The sequence below is a fragment of the Equus caballus genome, chromosome 7 (genome assembly GCF_041296265.1).
Source record: "Equus caballus isolate H_3958 breed thoroughbred chromosome 7, TB-T2T, whole genome shotgun sequence".
Lineage (NCBI taxonomy): Eukaryota > Metazoa > Chordata > Mammalia > Perissodactyla > Equidae > Equus > Equus caballus.
Window position 1 is genome coordinate 28210360 of NC_091690.1, and position 26722 is coordinate 28237081.

The 26722-nt window shown below is 47.7% G+C and overlaps 1 long non-coding RNA gene across 1 annotated transcript in view; it reads right to left on the bottom strand.

Moving 5' to 3' along the window:
• The window catches only part of LOC138925098 (uncharacterized), a 70304-nt gene extending 48702 nt beyond the window's left edge, over nt 1–21602 (bottom strand). The window contains exons 1-2 of the long non-coding RNA XR_011440797.1: nt 21504–21602; nt 6612–6742 (exon numbers count right to left, since the gene is read on the bottom strand). This is a non-coding gene — a long non-coding RNA (uncharacterized lncRNA). The remainder of the gene's footprint in view (nt 1–6611; nt 6743–21503) is intronic.
• Nucleotides 21603–26722: the final 5120 nt, after the last annotated feature.

Below are 26722 nucleotides of genomic sequence, written 5' to 3' on the forward strand. Positions count from 1 at the left end.
TTCCCTTTTCCACCTTCTAGAAGCTGCCTACATCTCTCTGGCTTGTAGCCGCTTCCTCCATCTCCAAAGCCAGCAGCACGGCATCTTCAAATCTCTGACTCTGACCCTAACTCTCCTGACTCAGCCTTTCCCTTGAAAGGACCCTTGTGATGACATTGGGCCCACCTGGAAAATTCCAGATTATCTTCCCATCTCACAGTCAGCTGATTAGCAACCTTAATTCTATCTGCAACCATAATTCCCCTTGCCATGTAATATAATGTATACCTAGGTTCTGGCATTTAGGACATGGACATCTTTGGTGGGGTGGGGGTGCGTGGGTATTATTCTACTTACCACAATAGGGTTATGACTGTGGCAAATTCACTTCTCTGACCCTTGGTCTCTTCCTCTAAACTAGGGATAATTCCATTTCTCCAAATGTTCCAACAGGTCTGAAATATCAGCATCACCCATAATCTCTCCCTCAGCCTTCATTTCCAGTCCTTCATCTCCATGTCCATTTTATCTCTCAAATGACTCCCAGATCTTTCTCTCTATTTCTGCTAACAAGTCCCAGATCACCGCTCAATAGCTGCATGGCTGGCCAACTGAAATGACCTGCGAACCCGTCTCCCAGCATCTACTCCAGCCCTCCTTAACCTCTTCCATGACTGATAAGGCCACTTCTCCAACACAGCCTCGTGCCATCTCCCACTCACTCTCCCCATCACTAACAGAATCCCAGGCACACTGGCCTAAATATGTGTGTTCCTCCAACTCACCTTGTTCCCCCCTTAGAGATTTTGCTCTTGCTGCTCCCTCTTATCCTGGCTCTATATGGGACTGGTTTCTTCTCTTCCTTCAAGTTTCGTTCAACTGGCACCACCTCACAGGGGCCTTCCCTGAATGCCCTTTCGTGTGACCCTGACCAGTCGTTTTCTACAGGTATTACCCCTCTCCTTGTCAGTTTGGGCGCACAGGGCCTGGGAAGGCTGGGGCTCCAGCAATGCATTGTCTTCTTTCTAACACTAAACGTGTGTGGTTTTTCCACAGCACAACCAATTCTGTAATTCTCTGACACCAACGGGGTGTCCTACAATCCCTTCCTGTCCTGACCCTGACTGCCCGGAGCTAGCGTCAGACCCCGCAGGTTTCAGGGGTCAGTCCCACGAAACTCCTCCCACTTCAAATGCCAGTCACAAGTGCTGGGGGCCACCAGTACTTCTGACTGACCGGCCATAAATCGGGGGTTCTCACAAACTCTTGTCAAGTGCAACGGTTCAGGGGAATGACTCACAGAACTCAGGAAAACAGTTTACTTCTTATCCCCAGTTGATTACAAAGGTCACAACTCAGGAACAGCCAAAAGGAAGAGATCCCTAGGGCTAGGTATGTGGGAACGGGTGGGGTGGCACAATTTCCCTGCCCTCTCCAGGTGGGCCACCCTCCCAGCACATCCATATGTTCACCAACCCAGGAGCTCTGCAAACCCTGTGAGGGAGGGTTTTTATGGCGCTTTCACTACATAGACGTGATTGATTAAATCATTGGCCGTTGGTGATTGAACTCAATCTCCAGCCCCTTCCCCTCCCTGGAGGTCATAGGATGGGGCTGAAAGTGCTAACCTGCTAATCATGGCTTGGTCTTTCCAGCAACCAGTCCCCATTCTGAAGCCATCTAGTTGTTTGTGTCCCATCCCCCCATCCACCTGTCCCCCATCCATTAGTCATCCCCCGTCGCTGCCCTCCCAACTAGAGTCATCCAGTTAGCAGCTAAAAGACACTCTTAGCACTCAGGAGATTCCAAGGGTTTTAGGAGCTCTTTTAAGAGCTCGTGAAGTTTAGAAGGCTCCTAGGCTTCTAGGTTTAGGAGCCAGGAACCGGGGACAAAGACCAGATATGTCTTGTTTTGTTTTTTTGAGGAAGATTAGCTCCGAGCTAACGTCTGCTGCCACTCCTCCTCTTTTTGCTGAGGAAGACTGGCCCTGAATGAACATCCATGCCCATCTTCCTCTACTTTATATATGGGACACCTACCACAGCATGGCTTGACAAGAAGAGCATAGGTCCACACCCAGGATCTGAACTGGCAAACCCCGGGCCACCGAAGCGGAACGTGCGAATTTAACCACTGCACCACTGGGCAGGCCCCCAGATAGATATTTTTGATTATACCACAGCAACTTGCAGTGTCACCCTGTAGTCCTTAGAGAGAGGACCAAGTGTGGGCTAAGCTTGGGTTTCTCAAAGATCCCCCCAATGCACACCTGTGGGCCACCCGGCAGACCCCAGGGTTCCTTCTCATGGGATGTTCTTCAGGGCATCCCCATCCTGCACATCGCCTGGGTAATCAGGCCCAAAGAAAAAGACCTAGAAAGACACAAAAGAGGACAAAGATACTCTCCCATCTTCTCTGAGCCCCTTCACTGGGGATCCAGGCATCTGTCCCCCTCCATTTCCCAGGCTGAATGTTTGTGTCTTGAAAGGAGGACCCACCCCCTCTTTGGGTTGCCCAGATGCAGTTTTTCTAGGAGCTCACCTGGTCTGAGCTGGATAGATTCATGATGAGGACTTCTCTTCCTCCTCCTCCACACAAGCTTGTAAGCATCCCTTCTCCCCAGAGGGTGGAGAGGCCAGAGCAAGCTTCTGGGAGCAGGTAGACAGAGACATGAAAACAAACTTGGCCCTTGGTGACTTTCCTCTCTGGATTTTATAAGCCAGTGCAGTTTCTGAGTGAAATCAGATCCACGTGGTCCTGATTCATTTGCACACTCGGAAAGGGTTTGTGCGTAAGAGATGGAGATCCCAGAGGCTCCTTTTAGTTGATTAACAAATCCCTTTCAAGCTTGTATTTTTTCATTAGAAAGCAAAAGTTGCTGTTCCCAAACCACGCACATACTCACAGGCACACACGTATCCATCCCACTGGTCTGTATACCTCTCCGAGCCCTGCAGACTGGACTATCCCCATGAACCAAGAGTAGGGGACACTTTCCCATCTTCTCCACTTGGCACCTGCTGGGAAACAGCCAATGAAAGGAGTCTCGGAAGAGCTTGCCAGAACCAGGAGGAAGCAGGCAAAGTGTTTCTCCTGCCCAAGGAAGCTAGCACCCCTGCAGTCTCCTATTTCAGAAGGACAGCCATGGCTCCAGGCCCACCTCTTGAGTCCGGGCTTAATTTTGGTTTTGGTGGAAGGGCTCTGGGCTAAGAATAAAGATCCAAAGGGGATGACAGAGCCCTGAGACAAGTCATTGGTTTCCTATCTTCTCTGCTGGGCAGGACCTTCCAGAGGCATCGAGGACAGCCCTTCTGACATGATGCTAGACACAGCACGAGGCAGATAGAGAAGAAATGGAGTCCAGAGAGCTGAATTGTGGCCCCAGCTCCTCAGTTATTGGCTGTGTGACCTTGGTCACGTCACTTGACCAATGAGCCTCATCTCTTTGCTTGTACAATGAGTGTAATGAAATCTGATACTTTATAGGAACAAGTGAGACTGGATGTGAAAATGTTTTTTAACCTGCCAACTCCTGCGGAAAGATGAGATGTTAGGGGCAGCTGTCTTGGAGGGTGTCAGTAACAGTCCTGTTTGCAAAGGTTTTCAGGCCAGAGGATACTGCTGTTTCCCCCAGGAACGGCCGCCATTGTTGTAACTGGTTGGGAAGCCCTTCCTAGCACCAACCTGAATTGCCTCTGAAACAACTCCCATTTGATGTCATAAGTGGACCTGCGCATGTTTTCCTCTGACGATCCAGTTGTTCTTCCTGTTTTGTGTGCACGTCCTCCATGCACATCCCACTATAGGAAGATGATCTTGGTGAGGACGAGGAAGGCAGGATTCTGGCAGATTCTGCCTGCTGAGTCCTGGGCCGCACAGAGCTTTGAGCAGCACAGCACCTCCATTGCCCAAAAGTCACGGAGTGAAGTCAGACCGCCGGAAGGGTCTCTCCACTTTTCTCATCACAAGGAAAGTAATTTGAGCAGCTCTGACTGTTTTTTAAATCAATGGGTATGAAAATCCACCCGAACTTGGGTTAGGAAATGTGTCATTTTCATCCGTGAAATTTGCACCCACTGACCTCATATCCTCCCTGAAGATGGAGAGCTTCCTTACCTCCCCCCTCCAATTTAATCTGCATCTGATACGCTGGCAGACCTCAGACCCATCTGCATCTCTTGGAGCCACTTCCTTCCACTTAGGAGTAAATGACGGTTCCAGGGGGCCGGGCTGATGAGAACAGCACCCACCCCAGTGGGCGGCATGCCTCTCCTGCCCTCTCAGGACCTCGCCCAGCAAACACAGATCTGCAGCCCGCCTCTGCCTGTATCCACAGTTCAATCACACAACCCCATGTGAGCACAAAAACGGATTTTCTCTCCTAATGACTCCCTTAACTGAGCTGACAGCTGCCCTCCCTCAGGGCCCCATGGTAAGAGTACCAGAGAAGAATGACCCCTCGCCTCAGTGCCCCTCTGCCCCGTCTCTCCTCCATCTCTTTGAAGCATAGGTGCCCAGATGAACACATTCCTTGGATGTGCCCGAGCCTGGGAGGAAGAGAGAGGAGGCTGAGCAGCAGGGAGTGGGCTTCCTGGTCCCCATGGGGCTCTCTCTCTCCTGCCAGCTCCATCTCAGTTCCATGAACCTTGCTCTGCTCTGCACGCGCTGTGCTAATGGACTGGGAGGACAGCTCTCCTCGCTTGCCTGCTGAGGGGAGGGGCTGCCACTTGTTGCCAACCTCGGCATTGGCACGGGTGCTGGGAATGCAGGGCTCAGGACCCAGGCAGGCCCTGGCTTGTGGCCTGGCTCCCCCTGCTGCCTGACTGCAGGAAGAAGGAAGCAGCTCCCACCCCGACCCACCAGGGCCACATGACGGGCATCTGTGATGCTGACAGTGCTGGAGGGAAAGTTCCTCAGGTTCGCTCTCCCCTCCACCGATCCTCAGAGCTCCCCCTCCACAGCCGGGGACACTCAATCATGTAAACTTCCTAAGTGCAGTAAAAGGGTCTGTGACTAAGAATCCCTTTTATTTTAATAAATCTCCCACTCCTGCTGTTGGATCTCATAGTTCATTCATATGCTTTCGAGGAAGAGGAGGCTGCATGGTGAGGCTGCGCTGAAGCCAGGGGAGAAGCCACTTGGCAAGGTCAGACGCACGGGCACGAGCAGTGTGGAGACCCACCCCCATGGGTGCTCCATGGCTGTACCTTGTTTGCAATGCCCTGAGCTGGAGATTTCTTCTTGCCACATTTCGCTGTGCCATATCTCAGAGTGGGACTAGACACCATCTTATTAACCGAGCCAGGATCATAGACTAGAGGACTGGAGTCCAGAGCAGAACGGGCTGAGGCTGGGCCCACGCCGTCTCCTGTTTAGAACCACATGACCTGGTTGGACATCGGGGTGGGCACCTGACAAGGGCAGCCAATTCTTAGGCTGACCAAAGGCCTGCGAACTGGCAGGTGTGGAAATCAGTTAGATCAACCCATCTGGCTCTCTCTCTCTACAGAAAAGGAAAGAAGAAAGCCACTGGCAGGAGAAGGGAGAAGCCACTGAAGAAGTGGCAGATGAGTCCTGTTGACGGTGGAGTCTGAAGGGAAGAAGCACAAACACTGGCTGTGAGGCCCCAGAGTACCACACCCTGAGAGCTACCTGGACCCCCACCTCTCCCCTCTCCCTGCTTCCTGTCTAATCCCCCTGAGTCCCCATGCCACAGCTCCTATCCTGGGATGTCATCATGAATGTCCTCACAGTAAACCTCCATGTTCCAGGCAGGCTCTGGATAAGCAGAGGAAGCCGTGTAGGGTTCCCTAAATTCACCTGATTAAAAGTCACATGAGCATTTTGTTCAACCTACAAACTCGTGGGTTCCAACCCAGACCACTGAGTCAGAGTCTCTAGGATGGAACAGGACACAATACCAAAAAGGGAGCTGCACAAATTTCTTATTGCCTCCATTCTGCCCAGCCCCAAAGCAAGATGTTCCAACAGCTGGAGCAGTTTCTTGCAGGATGGATATGACATCAGTGACCCTTCCAGACCATGAATTAACTGCTGCTGGGCTACCATCTTCAGGGGTAGAAAAGGGGGAAGTCACACTTCTGCATTAACCCTGGTTGTCCCCAAATATTCATTTTCCCCTTCTTCTGTGGTAATAGAGTTTTTAGCTGGACACATAGCAACCCAAAATAAAGAATACATTTTCCAGCCTCCCTTGCAGCTAGATGTGGCCATGTGACTAGGTTGTGGCCAATGGGATGTGAGCAAAAGTAATGTATGCAAATTACAGCTCAAGGCTTATGGAAAAGATGCCTGCCCTTCCTTTCCCCATCTTCCCTTCCCACTGCTTGGAATGCAGATCTGATGATGAGGCCTCCTGGACCACACGAACAAGGGTGTATCAGTCAGGGTTCTCCACAGAAACAGAACCAATAAGATGTGTGTGTGAATATATATATACACACAGACACATATATATATATACACAGATATATACATATATGTGTATGTGTGTATATGTGCATATATAACATATATTATGTTACATATGTATATATTACACATTTATTTATATGTATTTATACACACACACACATACATATAAAGAGACTTATTATAAGGAATTGACTCACACAATTATGGAGGTTGACAATCTCAAGATCTGCAGTCAGCAAACTGGAGACCCAGGAGAGCCGATGGCGTAAATCCAGTCCACAGGCTGGCAACTACGAGGCCCAGGAAGAGCGGATGTTTCACTTCAAGTCTGAAGGTAGGAAAAGATCAATGTCCCAGCTTAACGACTGTCAGGCAGGAGGAATTCCCTCTTATTCGGGACAGGGTCAGCCTTTCTGTTCTAGTCAGGCCTTCAACTGGTTGGATGAGGCCCACCCACATGAAGGAGAGCCATCTGCTTTACACAGTCTATTGATTTAAACACTAAACTCATCCAAAAGCACCCTCACAGAAACACCCAGAATAACATTTGATCGAATATCTGGGCACCCTATGGCCCAGTGAGGTTGACACATAAAATTAACCATCACAAACGGCAACTCCAGGGATGGCAGAGCGACGGGGTGGAGGGGCCTGGGTTTCTACACCGTGGAGCTGCTGTCCCAGCCCTTGTAGGAGAAAGATATAAACCATTTTGGATGAGCGACTATTACTTTGGATTTTGTTGTAACACTACTGCAGCCGAACCTATATCTTAATACAGGGTCGTGGTGCAATTGCCACCCAGGAGGTATGTTCAACACAGCTGTCCCACTTTACAGCAAGGCTCAGCCCCCTCTAGAAGGTTCGCCTGCGTCCCTCCCATCCATCAGAGCAGGCCCTGCTCTTCACAGGTCCTTGCTCCTCGAGGTGGGACATCAGAAGCAGGAGTTGCCTCCCATTGGCGTGTTCAGCGGCATCCTACTGTATTCCACACTGAGTGGATTTTTTTTTTAAATCTTTTCCTCTATTCAACAAAGCTATTTTCAGTAATAATCGTAAAATAAAACAAATAATAATAATGGCCAGAAAAGAAACACAAGCAGTGAATATGTTCTTTTATTGAACCGCATATATATGATCATTCCAATAAAAAATAAAAAATAATATTTTAGGTAAATAATTTCCTAGTAATTAATAAGTGGATTTCAATAAAACCCAACGTTTGCAAATGGCAAAGTTTAGGCAATACTAAATTGCACGAATGATGTTGTATTTCATCTTTCGGAATCATTCTTTAGCTTGAAAACAATTAACAATTAATACTTTTAAAAGATTAATAAAATTAAATTTTAAAGATATTATTTAAGCAAAATATTTCACAGACAAACTAAAATTTGCACCAAAACATTACACTTCACAGCTTGTACCTTGTTTTGTTGTTTTAAATTTCAAACGCAAATAAAAATTCCAAGTGGTCACATGGAAAGAGGGAATTGAAGTAACCCAAAATCTGCTGCTGGTTTAAAACTGCTGTGCTGTCACGTTGATGGAGAGTGTGCTGTTTAAACGCAGGAATATGTGGAACCCCAGGGGCTGGTGACAAACTCCACCTGAAGCAAACTCAATGCCAAATAGTTATGAGCTGACTTGTGAAACTGAGTCCACGTGTGTCAGGCGGCACGTGAGCAACTGGAAATTCTCCAGATTGACTTCCACGTGCATACAATGTTGATTAAAGAATAACTAATCAAACTGTTCTAATTGGAAGCTCACATATATATTTTTATTGAGATATAATCGACGTAAAATTTAGTGGATTAGTTTTTGGTATATAACGTAATGATTTGATATATGTATATATTGTGAAACGATTACCAGAATAAGTTTAGTCAACATCCATCAGTAGACACAAGTACAAATGTTATTTTCTTGTGATGCGAACTTTTCAGATCTACTCTCTTAGCAACTTACAAATAGGCACTACAGTGTGGTTAACTACAGACACCATGTTGTACGTTACAGCCCCAGGACTTATTTATCTTATACCAGGAAGTTTGTACTTTTTGACAATCTTCACCCGTTTTGCCCTCCAATCTGCTCTCTGTTTCTATGAGTTTGGTGTTTTTAGATTCCACATATAAGTGAGATCACACAGTATTTGTCTGTCTCTGTCTGAGTTATTTCACTTAGCATAATGCCCTCAAGGTCCATCCATGTTGTCGCAAGTGGCAGGATTTTCTTCTTTTTTTAATGGGGGAATACTAGTGCAATTTGTGTGTGTGTGTTTATATATATATATTTATTTATTTATTTATTTATTTTATATATATATTTATTTTATATATATAAATATATATATATATAAATACATCTTTCTTCATCAGTTAACCTATTGATGGGCACTTAGGTTGCTTCCACATCTCGGCCACTGTAAATAATGCCGCAATGCACTTGAGGGTGCACATACCTTTTCGAGATAGTGATTTTGTTTCCTTTGGAAAAATACTTAGAAGTGAGATTGCTGGATCATATGATAGTTCTATTTTTAATTTTTTGAGGAACCTCTGCACTGTTTCACACAGTGGCTGCGCCACTTTACATTCCCACCACCAGTGCACAAGTGTTCTCTTTTCTCCACATCATTGCCAACATGTTACTTCTTGTCTTTTTGATAATAGCCATTCTAAGAGGTGCGAGGTGATATCTCATTGTGGTTTTGATGTGGTTTCCTTGATGATAAGTGATGTTGAGCACGTTTTCATGTACCTGTTGGCCATCTGTGTGTCTTCTTTGGAAAAATGTCTATTCAGATCCTCTGCCCATTTTTTAATTGGATTGTCCTTTTGCTATTCAGTTGTATGAGTTCTTTATATATTTTGGAAACTAACCCCTTATAAGATATAAGATTTGCAAATATTTTCTCCCATTCAGTAGGTTGTCTTTTCATTTTGTTGATGGCTTCCTTTGCTGTGCAGAAACGTTTTAGTTTGATGTAGTCCCACTGTTTGTTTTCGCTTGTGTTGCTTCTGCTTTTGCTGTCAAATCCAAAAACTCATCACCAAGACCAATGTTAAGGAGCTTACCCCCTATGTTTTTTCTGGTCTTACATCCAAGTCTTTGAAGGGAAGTTTTATGGTTTCAGGTCTCGCAGTCAAGTCTTTAATCCATTTTGAGTTGATTTTTGTATATGGTGTAATACAGGAGTCCAATTTCATTCTTTTGCATGTGACTGTCCAGTTTTCCCAACACCATTTATTGAGGATCTTATCCTTTCCCCATTATATATTCTTGGCTCCTTTGTCATAAATTAATTGACCACATATGCATGGATTTATTTCCGGACTCTCTATTCTGTTCCATTGATCTATGTGTCTGTTTTTATGCCAATACCATACTGCTTTGATTACTGCAGCTTTGGAACATAGTTTGAAGTCCGGGATTGTGATGCCTCCAGCTGTTTTCTTTTTTCTCAAGATTGCTTTGGCTATTCTGAAGCCTATATAAATATTATTAACACTCAACAGTAACTGTCTCAATTATTGAGAACTTAGACCAACAAAAGACTTTTCAGGGAGTGTTTTATCACTGATATCTAGAATTTCCAGTGCACAGTGATAATAGAAAGCCCTCTGACTTTTAGTTGGTGTTAGTATTTCTAAATTCTCTGCAGACAGCATACACCCTACTGCCTGTGTCTGGGCTGCCACCACCAGTGTCCCACCCTACCAAGCCACAGCTTTTTGCCCTTAGGTCCCCTCATTAGATGTGGGCCTAATTATTTTTGGCTCAGCTATGTTACCTTCCTCAGGAAGACAAAGTTTGGGCACATGAGAATTGAAAACACTCTAATTTTCAGGTCTTGCCAACCAAAACACATTTGTCATTTGTGCTTTATTTTAAATTATAGTACTTGTATTTTATGAACGGGCTGATGGTTAATTGCCCTTCTTTATTAACCAAGATGAATAACCACAGCAACATGCTTTAGAAGTGACGGTACATACTCTGTCTCCAGTAAAAGCATGAGTGAGTTCTTATTGGAAACTAAAGAGCCTTGGGAGGGCCAGAGCCTTAATCTGGCTGAGGAGCCCAGAGGGGCTGGGGGGAGGGGCACAGGAGGGCAGGAAGCTGTGGAGAAGGGGCAGGGTCCCTGGACATGGAGCTCAGGAAACGACAGGGGACCAGCAAGAAGTCCAGCATCAAAGAAGCCAATCATTCTTAAGAAGAAAAGCTACGGTTTAGCTTTTTTGGTTTTCTTTAATATTTCTCTTTTCATCTCCCAAACAACCCTGCAAGATGAGCTCACGGAGTTGTTCCTATTTGTCTAAGTTCTCTTGGCAAGGATGGTAGGATTTGAACCCCCAGCCTTGCCCCATCACCATACTGGCTCCGACACTGGCTCTTACACTGTCCTGTAGTGCAGCCTGGGCACTGAGACTCAGAGGTGGTCTCCAGGGGCTGGACTCAGAGGTGGTCTCCAGGAACTAGACTCAGAGTGGTCTCCAGACCCTGGGCACCTGAACAGGGTCATGGAAAGAGTGAGGCTGGCATGAGCAGCTCACTACGTGTGCCACGCCAAGCATGAGATTTGGGCACCTGCTGCAGCAAGTACCCAGTTCTCAGAATTGGGGGACAAGTCAGGGCCTCATTGCCAGCAAGCACAACTTGAAGCAGAGTCCCTGAGCACCCAGATAGGAATATTAATTCCTTCTGCCTGGGGTCAGGATCAGTCAGAGAGGGAGCAAAGCACACCCAAACACCGAGAAGGGGCAGCGAGGGAAAGGAGGGATGTTGAGGCCTGAGACCAGCCCGTCGATGGTCACATGGAGTCTGTTGTCTCAAGAACATTGGCGTGAGCTCTGGAACCACACACAGTGGGGTGAGGCCCCAGGGGCAACAACCTTGTGTCCTCTTAAGAAGGCCCCTCCTCCAGGGATTTGGAACTGGGGAGGAAAAGAGGATAGACCCCTTCTAGGTGAATTTCAAATCATGGAACACCTTAGAAGAGACATTTTTTCCAGTTTTATTGAGAAATAATTGACATCCATCACTGTATAAGTTTCAGGTGTCCGGCACGATGCTTTGATTTGCATATATTGTGAAAAGATTACCACAATAGATTCAGCTAGCGAATACATTTTTTGAAGACTAACAAGGCCAAATGCCTAGAATTTCTTTGTTTCTGGCAAGAGCGCCTAAAAGGGCTCCGGGATTTTTCACCATTGGCCTCACTCTGAGCAGCAGCAGCGTTTGATTCATTCGACAAATATCTGTCGAGGGCCTGCTTCGTGCCAGCACGATTCCAGGCTTGGATAATTAGCAGGGAACAAAACGGAGAAATCCCTGCCTTCCTAGAGCTCAATTCCAATGGGAGAGAGAGACAATAATCAGACAAATAAACAGCTAAAGATGGGAGTGAAAAGCGCTATGAAGACAGCTAAGCCAGGGTAAGAAAGTGGGTGGCAACAGCGGTGTTATTTTCATAGGGAGGTCAGGGAGGGTCTCTGTGAGGAGGGGACACAGCAGCCAAGTACTCCATTTCCTACCTCCCTAACTTAGGGTGTCAGGCCCCCTGGAGCCCGTGACCACAGGCCCTGATCTGAGCACCTGTTACTAGGGGTGATGAGCAAAAGGAGACATCTGTGAACCCTGGGGCTTGACTGTCTCTGAGTTCAGAGGCACATTGTGGGGAGAAGGGACAGTGAAGAGACAGCCACTGCCTTCAAGGGGATGGGGCGAGCACATGAGAAAGGGCAAAAGGCATGCACACAGAAGCACAGGAACGAACGCAAATTAACATGATGCCGGCTGACCAGATGTCAGGCAGGCTGCATGGGGCGGGGGGAGATCAGTGGTCTCTACAGTGATTCTCTACACAAGTGCCACCTGAATGCCACAGGCTCCCCCAGCCCAGATGTACCAAGGTGGTCTCACCCACCTTAATGACTGAATCTCGAGGCTCCAAGTTCCCAGCTGTGTGGGAGCAGGAAGTGCAGTCTTTCAGGGAGTCAGGGCTCCCATATATTCCTGAGACTCTTCAGGGAAGTGCCCTGCGGGCATGAGCCACTCTAGCCTTGTTCTCTACTCCCACCACCCAAGTCCCAGGCCAGCAGCATCTCAGAAGTATCACTTCTAGGACTCGATTCTATTGCCAGTGTCTTGCCACTGTCAAGCCCATTACCACCGTCGTGAAGCCCAAAGTCAGTAACTGGGAACGCTGCCAATGATTTTGCCACCACTGGGAAAGCTGAAACTCGATACTGTCACCCTTGCAAAGTGAAGGGGGAAATGCCCACAGCACAGAGAGTAATACAAAGGTTCTCCCTCAAATGGCATCCAGTTAGTCAAGCAGCTCTTCCACTCCCCTGGCCGGGTCGAGGGGAGCCTGCACCCAGGCCCCCATCCGGTGGCCACACCAGAGCTGTCACAGTCCAGGACAGGTGCGGCTCTAATGAGCCGCCCCTCGCTTCTACTCCAATGGCAACTCTGATTTTGCAAAGAAGTCACCCCTCTCACTCCATCACACAGCAGGGATTTCTGACCAGCCGCCCGTTACAGATATTTCAGTTCATGGGCAGGCATAGCCCCTTTATCTCAAGCCACACGCATGTCGCCAAGGGGCTAGGTCAGGAAGATGGGGTGCCTCAACAGTCCTCTATGAAGGGTGGGGCCGGTGGGTTCTTTTTGAGTACCTCTGTCCTTCTCCCATGTTATCTGCTTTCCTTTGGGTCTCATCCCTCCCACTTCTCCCTCCAGCCCTACATCCATCAAACGTGTTTGTGTCTGGGCCCCCACAGCAGACAAGGTTTGTCTTTCAACCCCAGAAAGCTCCCTGGCCCTTACGTAAATCAGTGCATCCATGTGGCAGGGGGACTGCCGGACAGCTCCAGTTGTCAGAAACACCCAACCCCAAAATGGGGGGCGGTGGGACTGAGTCCCAGCTTTTGACAAGATGCTCAGAATGTCCTGCTGCACGTATGTGCTTTTAGCCACCAAAGATGAAGGTTTCTACAGTGAGTGTTATCATCTTGAAAAATAAAAGACCTTTATAGGCAATTGGTTGAATATACTCTGATACATACATGCAGTACTACGCAGCTGCAAATTAAAAAAAAAAAAAAAAGAGGAAATCACTATGAACAGAAATGGAGTGATTTCCAGATCTTATTGACTGAAAAAGGTAAAGTGCAAAAAAGCATATATGGTGCGCTATCTTTTGTGTAAGAAATAAGGTAAAATAAGAAAATGTACATGTATCAGCTTATGATTACAAAAAGAAGCACAGGAAGGATAAATAAGAAAATAGAGAAGTTAGTTAGCTGCAAAGAGTGGGAAGGAATGGTGCTATAGACTGAATATTTGTGTCCCCCTAGAATTCATATGTTGAAACCCAATCCCCAAGGTGATGGTATTAGGAAGTAGGGCCTTGGGAGGTGATTAGGTCATGAGGGTGGAGCCTTCTTCAATGGGATTAGTGCCCTTAGAAAGGAGGCCCAGAGAGCTCTCTTGCCCTTTCTGCCATATAAGGGCACAGCAAAAAGACTATAGTCTATGAACCAGGAAGCAGGCTCTCACCAGACACCAAATCTGCTGGGGCCTTGATCTTGGACTTCCCTTCCTCCAGAACTGTGAGAAATAAATTTCTGTTATTTATAAGCCACTCAGTCTGTGGTATTTTGTTACAGTAGTCCAAACAGACTGAGACAGAAATTGGTACCAAGAAGTGGGGTGCTGCTGTAACAAATATCCAAAAATGTGGAACTGGCTTTGGAACCGGGTAACGGGCAGAGGCTGTAAGAGTTTGAAGAGCATGCTAGAAAAAGCCTACATTGCCCTGAGTGGACCATTAAAGGCAATTCTTTTGAGAGCTCAGAAAAAAAAAGAGGAGAGCTGTAGAGAAAGCCTCAATCTTCTTAGAGAATACCTAAGAAATCACGCACAGAATGTTGGTAGAAATAAGGATGGTAAAGGTCATTCGGATGAGGTCCCAGATGGAAATAAAGAACATATTCCTGGACAATAAAGAAAAGGAGATCCTTGTTACAAAGTAGCAAAGAACTTGGCTGAATTGTCTTCATGTCCCAGCATTTTGTGGAAGGTGGAACTTGTGAGCAAGGAAACTTGATGTTTGGCTGAGGAAATATCTAAGCAAAGTGTTGAAGGAATGGCCTAGTTGCTCTTGACTGTTTATAGAGAAATACAAGAAGAGAGAAATGATTTAAAGACAGAATTGTTGGTGCAGCCATTGTGGAAAACGGTATGGAGCTTCCCAAAAAAATTAAAAATAGAACTGCCATATGATCCAGAAACTCCACTTCTGGGTATTTCCCCAAAGGAAACAAAATCACTCACTCAAAAAGATATCTACAGCCCCATGTTCATTGCAGCATTATTTACAATGTCCAAGACATGGAAGCAACTAAGTGTCCATCAACAGACAAATGCATAACAAAAATGTGACATATATATATCTGCATATTATGACAGTGGTCCCACAAGAGTGGTACTATATAGCCCAGGTGTGTAGTAGGCTATACCATCTAGGTTTGCGTAAATACACTCTACGATGTTCACACAGTGATAAAAGTACCTCACAATGCATTTCTCAGAACCAATCCCTGTCATTAAGCAACGCATAACTGGATACACACACACAATGGAATGTTATTCAGAAGGAAATCCTGCCATTCGCAGCAACACATAGACCTTGAGGGCGTTATGCTAAGTGAAGTAAGCCAGACAGAGAGACAAATACTGTGTGATCTCACATATACGTGGAATCTAAAAAAAACCCCAAAAAACAAAACACCAAACTCACAGATACTGAGAACAGATTGCTGGTTATCAGAGGTACAAACGTCCAGTTGTAAGACAAGTCCTGAGGATGTAATGTACAGCATGGTGACTATAGTTAATATACCGTGTTGCATATTGGAAAGTTGCTAAGAGAGTAGATCTTAAAAATCTCATCATAAGAAAAGAAATGTGTAACTATATATGGTGATGGATGTTAAATAAACTTATTCTGGTAATCATTTCACTATATATATATGAAAATATATATCAAATCATTACGCTGTATACCTAAAACGAATACACTGTTCTATATCAATTATAATTAAAAAACACAAAATTGTTAACCAAAAGGTAAGCAGAATTCAAAAATTTGGAATATTCTTAGCCCATCCATATTGAAAAGAATGAGAAGGCCTGTTAGAGAAAGAACACTAAAGGTGTGGCCAAATGACCATTTGATAAGGAGATCAATCAGCTTAAGACAATGGAAGAAGGAACCCTAACCCCTAAGGCGATTTAGGCCCTGGTGCAGCTCAGCCTAGTGGCTGCACCTCTTGAGGGCACCCCCTGCAAACTGTGGCAGCTTCCCTGTGGCACCGTTTGGTCTGCATACTGAGTACACGAGCTGTGGGGGTGTGGGTTTCTTCACCTAGATTTCTAAGGCACCTGGCAGAGCCACAGGTTCGGAATCCCATCGCAGGAGAGCCATCCTAAGGGAGCAGGGCCCAGACAGAGAACCACTGCAGGGGCAGGGTCACTGCAGAGAGCCCCCACCAGGGCAATGCCCAGTGGAGCAGTGGGGCAGGGCCACCCAGAACATGGCACCCACAAAGTTGCAGGGGCAGGACCCCTGCCCCAGTGTGTACAATAGATGGGACCTCTGCCCCAGTGGGCCTGGAGGGCAGAACACTGAGTCAAAGAAGAATGTTCTGTGCCTTAAGGTTTAACGTTGTTTGCCCTGCTGCATTTTGGATTCGCTCAGGACCTGTCACCCCTTCCTTCTTTCCTTCCTTTCAGAATGGGAAAATGTATCCTGTGCCTGTCCCATTTTATTTTGGAAGCAACACATAACTTGATGGCTTCACAGGTTCACAGCTGGACAGCAATTTGCCTCAGGATGAACCATATCTGGAGTTTCACCCATGTTGGACATAGACAATGTTTAGATGAGACTTTGGACTTGAACCTTCAGTTGATGCTGGAATAAGTTAAGACTTTTGGAGCTGTTGGGATGGGATGAATGTATTTCACACATGAGAAAGACATGAATTTGTGGGTGTCAGGGGTAGAATGCTATACAGTGAATATTTATGTCCCCCAACATTCATGCGTTGAAATGTAATCTCCAATGTGATGGTATTAGGAGGTAGGGCCTTTGGGGTGATTAGGTCATGAGGGTGGAGCCCTCACAAATGGGATTAGTGCTCTAAAAGAAGAGACTCTGAGAGATCTCTTTTCCCCTTCTGCCATGTGAGGTTACAGCAAAAAGAAGGCCATCAATGCACCAGTAAGCAGGCCATCATCAAACTAGAATCTGCCAGCATCTTCATCTTGGACTTCCCAGCCTCCAGAAATGAGAGAAATATATTTCTGTTGTTTATAAGCCACCCAGTCTATGGTATTCTGTTATAGCAGCTTGAACAGACTGGGACAAATGGGGTAGAAAGGATATGGGAAGAAGTGGTACTTCTCTGAGTGTATCTTTTTTTTTAATATTTTTGACTTTTGTAAGCACATCAATAGCCTACAAATTCCAAAAATAAATTAAATTAATAAGAATAGGGAAAGAGTAAAGACAGAAAGCATGCACATGTAGAACCTACGTGCACATCCATGCATACGTACATATACGTATGTGGGGGGGTATATATGCATATGCATATTTTTATGTATGTATATTTGTATATACATGCATGTATTTTCTAGCTCTAACCACTGAAAGGGCCAAGCAACAAAGATACTTGAATAGCAATGAGCACAACTAGCCTCCAGATCTTGGTCTCCAATATCATTTCCCACTAGCAGAAACCAGGACGACTCAAAGAAGTGGCTGATTCCGGGACTGGAGCAGAGAAGGTAGGTATAAGACAAGACCGGAATATCTTATTATGCCATAAAGTAAGAAACTGCTCAAAGAATGTGACATGTGGGGCATGTCACAGAAGAGAGGAACCACCTTGAAGGGGCTCCCACTGGCCCAATCTGGGACAATTTGGACACCAAAATAATAACTAGAATAATGAATTATAAACCACTGACTATGTAGGAATCCAGGAGTCCATATCCATAATAAATGCATATTTGGATAGATAGTTGGCTTCCTCCCAAGATATCCACCCGCCTTCTGCAAATCCTGTCAGAACCCCTTCACAGCTCCTGCCAGTCATCTCTCGAGGAGGTGATGAGTTCTGTAATTCTATTTCCATGAGTCTACCACTCAGCCTTTGAAACTCCACTCAAGAGTCAGCCTCTTCATTGCTCCCCTTGCCCCAGAGTCCCCTCCCCAGAGTCAGAGCGGCCCCTCATTTGTTCTCCCAGCATTCAATACACATATTTACTTCAGAACTGATTGCATAGATGGTCATTATTTCCCATTTGTTTCTGTTTGTTGCCCTAAAGGGCAGGCTCAAGTATTGTTCCTCTGACCCCCAGCCCCAAGCTCTGAGCCTGGCTCTGAATGTTTGATGAATAAATGACTGTGGGGCTGAATGAAACCGCCTCTTATTTGACCTAAACTCACCTCAATCAAGTCTCAAAGTGAGCCTTTCATCGTGGAATTGGAATTAAGGAGGATTAAATTTAACACTATCCCGCAGGCCAGCCTACCTCTCTGGCTCCTTCCCTTTCTTCCAGGGGAAGCAGATGAAGGCAGAGTACAGGCCTTAGGGAGGGAGTGTGGGGTTTCTCCTAACACGCTGGGAAGAGCTTCCTGTGGACAGCGGTCTGGAGGGGAGGGCGGCAATCCCGCTGACGCTGACGCATAGGAGCAACAACGTGGCCCCAGTTCAGGGGGTGGGGTGGACAGAGGAGTAGAAGTCTGAGGGGGCCAGCAGGAAACTCGACTGAGTCACGGGTTCCACATGAGTTCAAGGCTCAGCCCTTAGGGAAATGAGGATTTTTGTGGAGTGACATTTAACACAGTGTAGGCCCAACCCCCTCCCCCACGTAAGTAGCCCAGAAAATAACAAAGCAAGGGGTCTTGTGCACCCATTTCAGGAAATCTGGTGGATATCTACCTTCCTGATTCACCACGCTCCGGAGACTGGAGCTATGATCTCCCCAGCACCACTCTGCACAGAGTGAGAGGCGATGGAACTTCCAAATAAACCCCTGGATTTGAGACAAGTCTGAAATCTTATTTGAAGGGATTTGCTTTCAATTTCATTTTTTTAAAAGCATTTTTAATAACAAGCCTATTCAATCAAAAGAGGGTATTTGACTGCTTGGAACAGCAGCGGGATCTTCCTCAATGTAATTTGGATCCTTTCCTAAACCCACTTCCTTTGATTCTGCCAGCTCAGATCTCTCCTCAGTCAGTAACTCACAAAGCCTTGTTGTCAGTGGTGTGGAATAAATTCAGTTAGGAGCGTCCCTAAATACATCTCCAGACCCATCCCTATAAAGCAGGAGAGTAAGTTCCTATTCACCAGCAAATGACATTATGCAGGTGTGTTAAATGTCAGAGAGGGGAGGGACCCTGGGTCATATGGGCCCAGCCCCTCTCATGGTGTTGAGATCCACATGGCCAATTTGCTGGACCACCCACAGAGACTGAAAGGTACCACCTCAAGTGGTGGATCTGTCCTTCCCCTTATAGAGCAGAAGGCTGGACAGGGGGCCACGGCCTTGGGGCATATCACCAACATTCCTGGTCTTCTGGATCATGGAAGAAGCAATGAGGAGCACTCGGGTCTGATGGGTGGGTCCCCGGGCCTCTTGAATTAAGACTCCCAAGGAAACCAGGGAGACGAAAGGTGCTGCTAACCTCTGGAGTTGGGATGTTCCAGTGGGAATGGCGGTCAGCCTAAGATCGAAGAGCTGGAGTCCCTGGACCTTGAACAGATCTGAGGTAGACACAGGGTGGTTCCCCTCAGATTCCTCCAGTTCAGAGGAGAGAGTTGTCATCTAGACCTGCGCGGCCAAGCAGCAGCCCTGGGGGAGGCTCTGCATGGCAGAGTGGAGACACACCACCAGCGACAGGAGATGGCTGTAGGGCACCAGAGCACAAAGAGAAGCCGCAGGGCTTGGATGAATGTGACCAGGGCAGGAGCCTGGATATCAGATCTGGCTGGGGTTGGCGCCCTAAAGTCAGGGTGAGGATACGAGGCAGGGGTCTTACCTAGACTGGGCCACGTCAGCCTCTGTACCTTCCCTCATTGGTGCAAATTTCTGACACATTCAATTCCCTGTTTTCCTAGCAACGTTCCAATCCTAGCAGAGTTTAATCTGGTAATCACACAGACCTTCTTCAGTCCAGTGACCAGGAAAGAGTAAGGGTCTAATCTAAGCTGACGACGTCGAAAATTCAATATATTCTCAACCCAGCAGCCAGTGGGATCACATAAGAGCCTGTGGAGTGTATCCCTCCTCTGTCAAATCTCCCCGTAGCTCCCAGTGCACCTAGGAAACCCTGTTGGGGGCTGCAAAGCCCAGTGTGCTCCGGCTCCCTGTTCCTTCCCAGACTGCGTCCCCTGAGTTTCTCCCCTTCATCACCCGCTCCAGCCATGCAGGCCATCCTCCCCCACTCGCCCCACTTTCCTCAAGCCCACGGGCTCCGTGATCACTCTTCCCAAGGCCTGGATCTTCCCCCAGATACGCCCGCGGCTCTCGCCCTCACTCCTTCAGTCCTTCACTGAAGCATCCTCTTCTCAGAAAGGCCCGCCTGACCACCTTATTTTAAATTGCAACACCCACCCTCCCTAGGCCCCTCCCCTAATGTAGACCTTATCACCATCAGACACTCTAAGTATTTAAATGATCTGCTTATTACCTGGCTCCCCGAATAGAAAGTAAAGCTCTCTTAGGGTTGGTATTTTGTCTGTTCCACTCACCACTCACTCATGAGGACCTAGAGTAGTGCCTGGCGTGTGTAAATACTCCCGAAAGATGTGTGGAAGGAATGAAAGTGAAGAAGGTGAAGACTACTGGCCCCCAGCTTGACCCGCTCTGTCACCCAGGCCCCAAATCCGAGCGCCTTCTAACGGGGCTCCTCCTCCAGGTTTGCTTGGCTTAGCTCCCGGCTCCTGACTTCCCTAGTTGCCTTCCGCCCTCTCCCATCGCCCCACTCAACTTAGTCCCACACCCCTGACAATAGAGGGGCCAAGACATGGGGGCCTAACCTAGCATTTCCCACAGCCGCGGATCCACCTGTCTCCATAACAACCTTCCTTGATTTGGAGACTCTTAATTAGCTCTCCAATCTCTCACAGCCTCTCTTTCAAGCAAAGCAATCCCAATATCTTAGAGAGAAAGAAAATTCTGTATTAATGTATTCAGGCAAAGAAGCCGTTGATTTGGCCCAAACAGGTGATCCTATAACCACAGGGGAAGCCACCTCCAACAGGAGGCTTGATGGGACCGGCAGGATTCCTTCTCAGCGCTGGGCCTGCCTCAGAGCCCTCAGCTATGGGCAAGCCTCGCCAAGTCTCCTCCCCAAGACTCATCACCGAGCCCGCACGAATAGCCCCCTTTTTGAGCCGGCTCCCTAAGCCGAAGGAACGTATGCTTTCAGAATCTTAACATATGCAAAGACCCAAAAGAGAAATCCAATAGACACAAGTCCCGTTCTGCCAAGGCAATTCTTTCAAAGCTCACCGACGTTCACACCCAGAGCTGGTGTCTGAACAGCCCCACACACACAGGGATTTCTCAGAGCAATCAAGCAAAACAGAAACACCGGCCATCTGTCTCTTGACATTTTCAAGGAAGGGGCACCCATCACTGGAAAGACACATTAAGGCGGGTTTCACGTCTAAGATGCACCACACCAAGCTGTCGGAGCAGATCTTTCGAGAGGCCTTCCCTCCGACGCCCTGAGCGTGAAGCAGGCAGATGTCCCACACACCAGCCAGCCCCCTCCACCTCCAGAGGCCACGGCAGTTCTGGAAACCCGCAGGGGGAGGAGGCTGGCAAGAATGCTGACCAGGGAGGAGAAATCCCCGCCGAGTAACGTCCCCAATCACTCTGGGCCAAATTCAGTTGACGTGAAGCACTTTTCAAAACCAATTTCTGCGTAAGTGGTGGAGAAAATAAGATCACCCTGAACATATGGAGGAAAGAAAGGAGCAGCTCACGAGTGCAGAGATGGGTCCTCGTCCACCCCTCCGGCGAGGCGAGCCAGGACGAGGCTCATTCCTCACACACCTTCTCGCAGAGGCATCGGCTTGGACAATGACTTGTGTGGGTCGTCATGACAATGAAATTGAAACTGGGATAAACAATAGCCACTCAGCCGGCAGCCTAACCTCAGAGCTGACCTGTCATTACCAGCGCCGCTGCCTGGGCCCGGCACTGACACCAGGAGATGAGCATCTCTGGGGCGGGCTTTCATAACAGGTGGCTAAACATGAGGCTGGAAACCAACCAAGTTTTTTGCCCCTTCTTGAGCTAAACTAGGGAACTGCACGGCATCCTATGAGAGGTCCCCAGAGCTTGTGGAGGGACAACAAAGCACAGAAAGTTAATGTAATGGACCCAAAGACCCACGGCATGCCAGCAGAAAAGGCTAAGAACTGGCACCCCATCCTAAGTTCAAACTCCTCAGAAGTCATCGCTCACTGGGGGTGGCACTTCTAAAGCTCAACAGGGCTCCCTGGCATTCCTCACCAAATGGACCAATGCGAAATTGAATCATTGTCTCTGTTAGAACTTGAAAATCCTTTGCAGTTCCAAGACAGATGCAAAGGCACAGATCCTGTGACACTCTGTCCCCCCTCCCCTCCATCTCTGCTCGCCTCAGCCTCGCAGCCTCCGCCTCCAGCCACATCTGCAGGAGCTGAGCACCAGGAAAGAGAATAGAATATGCCCCAAAGGGCTCAACTTGGCTTTTAAAAATGGTATTGTTATTTATATTTAATAGCTTCAGAAAAAGCTGCAAATCCTACGGCATGGCAGAAATGTAAATGATAACTGATTGTTATTCTTACAGAAACTTAGAATTCAAAAGTTTAATCATCCTCATTAGCATAATTTGGGCGACTTCAGTCCATAACCTCACCCTAGAGTTGATTATTTATGGCGCCCTGAACAGAAGTCGAGAATTAACTTTGATTTAATGTAGCAATTCCATCCCCAATATAATTCATAATGCAGATATGTTTGTCAAAAATAAATCAGGCTTCTTTGCCCATCTCAGAACAGGAAACCGAGAAAAGAATAGAAAGAGAATCCCTAATCTTTGGTTTCCTCAGTTGTGCTGGCTCTCCCTGCCCCTCGTCAAGTCTGTGCCTGCCTGTGGACCGGCGCTGCAGCAGGCTGAGAGCGGCCATGTGCAGAGAGATTCCTGGATCAAGACAGACCGGCCAGGAGGGATTGGGGTTCCCCCGGGAGGGGCAGCTTGCTTCTTCTGGGGGTTTTATCCAAGTAAGCAGCTTTCTAACAAGATGGAATGAGAAAAATTATTACAGGGAGCTAGTCTGGTGGAAGGGCTGCGTGTGGAGGGCATTGTCTAACACCCTGCACGTGTCTGAGGTTTGTCAGTTCACAGTTTGCTTTCGCCCACATGACCACGTTCAGTCCTCACGAGGATAGATGGGGCCGATGCAGACTGAGGCCCAGGAAAGTTAGGCAACTTGTCCACATCCCACGGCTTGTAAATGGCAGTGCTGACCCTGGAATCCTGGTCTCCTGGCTCCACATGCAGTGCTTTCCATCTGTCAGCAGGTGGAAGGAAAGGTGCCCCGGCTAAGCCATCTGTCTCTTGGCCGAGGAAAGCAGAGTCCTTATGGACTCCATCAAGGGCTTGGGGTGACAATGGGAGACAATGCTCTCAGAGCAGGCAAGAGAAATCCTCACTTCATGGCCAACTTGCCAGTTTCCAAGAGCTCAGAAGGGGCATTTATTACTCCTGCAGGAAAAACCCAGAAAATGTAGGTTCCCCACATTTAAGGCAAAAAGCACCATCAGGAACTTCCCAAGATGATGGGGTCATAGTCACACTGGGATCCTCTTTACCCACCTTCACATAAACTTCCCTCTGAGAAGTACCAAGCTCTCTGCCAAGGAAGAAATATCTTTTCATGGGCAGCACAAGGAGCCAGACTGGGGTGGCCATGCAGACTCCTCTTCCGTGCTAATTCTCTGTCTGGACTGCTAAAGCCGCCCAGGCGTGCCAAGTTTTAGTGGCAACAGGTTTGCCTGCCAGTAACCAGCATCCTCTGCCTCCTCCTGCAGCACCTACAGGCGAGGCAATGCCAGCTCTCCCTTCTCGATGCCAGGCAGAACGGATGCCGTCTCACAATGGGCAGCAGAGCGGCCAACAGCCAGAGCCTTGCCCAGTGGCTGGCAGGAAAGCGACCAAATTCCGACTATGCTGTTTGGCTCTTTGGCTTCTGCTATGGAAAAGAACTGGCTGAGAAGAGGTAAAAGCTGTTGGCAAAATATAAAGTTTGGGTTCTCTTGGTCCCTACTCAGCAGGAATCATCATGAGCTGGCCTGGCTTGTGTGTGCGTGTGTGTGTTTGTCCTCACGCTGAATCACATATTTTTAACAATTATAAAATTAAGACAAAACCAGGCCAAAAGGTTCATTGTGAAAGAGAAAACACCCAGACCTGGATAATTTGTGACCAATTTTAGATTGGGTCACCGTGATGCCACAACAATGAATTGATTCATCCAATTAGAACAACCAAGTGGTTCGTCCAATTCAAACAAACACCTTATCCCATCAATGGAAAATAAATGTCAGTTGTTAGAACCTTTATTGACCAAACACTCCAGGAGTTGGCTGAATTGATGTTTTACCAACTGAAGGTTGTGATGCTATGTAGATACAGTGTTGGACTCACCTCTTCCAGGGTGTTACTTTGCTGAAAGAAAGGCCTCTCCTGCTTCTATTTCTGAATATGCAATGTTAATAATAACAATAATGCATACATGGCTACATCTGCTATGAGCCAGCACTCTAATGTGTACTTCACCTACTTTCTTTCAAGTAATCCTCGCAACCTCATGAATTCACTATTCTTATCATCCTGACTTTAGAGATGAGAAAAGGTTCAGAGCAGTTAAGTAACTTGCCCAAGGTCACACAGCTAGTAAATGCCAGATCCAAGGCCCAGACCCAGATCTATCCAGTTTTCCTCTTTATACTTGCTCACATTTATGCAGTTGTCTCCCCAACTAGATTGTAATGTCCATGACAGAAGGGACCTGGATTCCCGCATCTGAAACAGCGCTAGCATACAGGCACAGAATAGACCATCAATAAATATCTATTGAATAAGTGAGTGATTGAATGAATGAATGAATCAGCCCCACCATAATGGTGTCATGAAACCAAACAGCTCCATATCCACTCTCTGACCTGAAGCCAGCATAGAGTAGCCAAGGAGGGGCATCCGGATGTGGTACTCCCAGAGGGCAGGGGTGAGGCGTGCCCACAGGTTCTACTGTTCAGAGACTGCCTGCCTTCCTGTCTCCTGTCTATTTACTTTTCCCCACCCCAGTGCACGTTTCCCATCAGTCATATGTCTGCTGATAGGCCCCTGTGCTGGGAACACCCTGTGCCTCTCAGCACCCATCCTCATGGCACAGCCATCCGTGCTGCCTCTTGCCTAACAGCCGTCGGAGCCAGGCAGTGGGCGGCCTCGGCAATCTTGGCAATCCAGCCGGGCGAGTTTCCACCTGAACTTTGTCTCTACCGGTGACTGGATGGAGGAGCCGGAAAGGAGATCTGGGCAAAGGAAAGTGTCTTCTCATTTCTGATTCCCAACCATACAGGGCCGGGAGACAGGGCTATGCTAAGGGTGGTGGGGAAACACCAACGAGAATATACAGTCTTTGGGCAGACAGGAGCTCAGGTCTCCCCTCCATCCCCTTGCTTCCAGGAACACCTGCACGCAACTCACCTGGGACAGACCTGTTCTTCCACGGCCCCCAGACAGGAAGCTTCTCTGATGTCACATCTGATCCGCCCCCTTGAGAAGTGCGGCCCCCTCCCTCGGACAATGCCTTGAGGGTGGAGAAGTCCAGCAGTGTGATGATTCCGTCCAGGGCTCAGGACGGAGCAGGCACCGCTTCCCACCCAGCCTCTCAAACACACATGTGTGGCTGTGTCATTTCCAAATACCCTGGCCCTGCTTCTGTCCTGCTCCTTGCTCCTCTCCTAGGACGTGAGACACTGAATAAATGAGGAGGGGGCTTGACCCCTCCCTTGGCAAGGAAAGGAACGTACCAGAGATGAGTAGTGGGGAGACGGCTTACAAGACAAACACCTGGGGCTTGCAAAACACATCCTCTCTGACAAAGCATTTTCTCCTTTGAGCCTCACAGCTGTGAGATGAGCGATCCTGAGTTAAGTCTGCATTACAGGTGAGAAAACGGAGGCCGCACAGGTGGTTCTAAGCCGCCTCATCTCTCCTTATCACTCAGGTTCTAGGTCCCTGGAGAGCAGGAAGGGGAAAACCGTGGTGCTAAGAGGCCATACTGATAGCAGCATTGCCACTTGGTGGAAGGTCATGTGTCACTCAGTCTGCCCTCCTCCTGCTCTGAGGGCCGGGACAGGTGAAGGGCCTGTGATGGTTAACTTTATAAGGTGCCCTGACATTTGATCGAATATTATTCTAGATGTGTCTCTGCAGGTGTTTCTGGAGGAGAGTAACTTCTGAGTCAGTAGACTGAGTAAATCCGATTGTCCTCTCTAGTATGGGTGGGCCTCATCCAATCTGTTGAAGGCCTGAATAGAACAAAAAGGCTGAGTAAGAGTGAACTCCCACTGCCTGACCGCTTGAGCTGGGGCATTGGTTCTGTCCTGCCTTTGGACCTGAACTGAAACATCAGTCTTCCTGGGTCTTAAGCCCACGAGCTTTCAGACTGGAACTGTACCACCTGCTCCCCTGGGTCCAGCTCGCTGATGGCAGGTCTCGGGATTTGCCAGCCTCCATGATCACGTGAGCCAATTCCTTGTAATAAATCTCTTTCTGTATCTGTATATCTACATCTCTATATATTGGTTCTGTTTCTCTGGAGAATCCTGACTCCTACAGGGCCCCAGACAGGCTCTGGCTAGGGAGATGAGCTGGAAAGCCGGGCCGAGCTGGGGCAGGCAGGCCTCCCATCCCGGTGTCATCCCAGAAAGGAAGTGCTCGCCGCTCTCTTCACAGACTCCCCTCAGAAGTTGCCCTTTCTCCCCCAAAGCATTTTGTCAAAAATACTTATTGATGCTCCCCTGTGGCAGCACTATTTTTGGAGTCTGGGTACAGCAGCGAATGAGACAGAGATGCCCACCCTCATGACACTCAGCTTCCATTGCAAACGTAATAGTGAAATTAGACAGTATATTATAAGGTGAG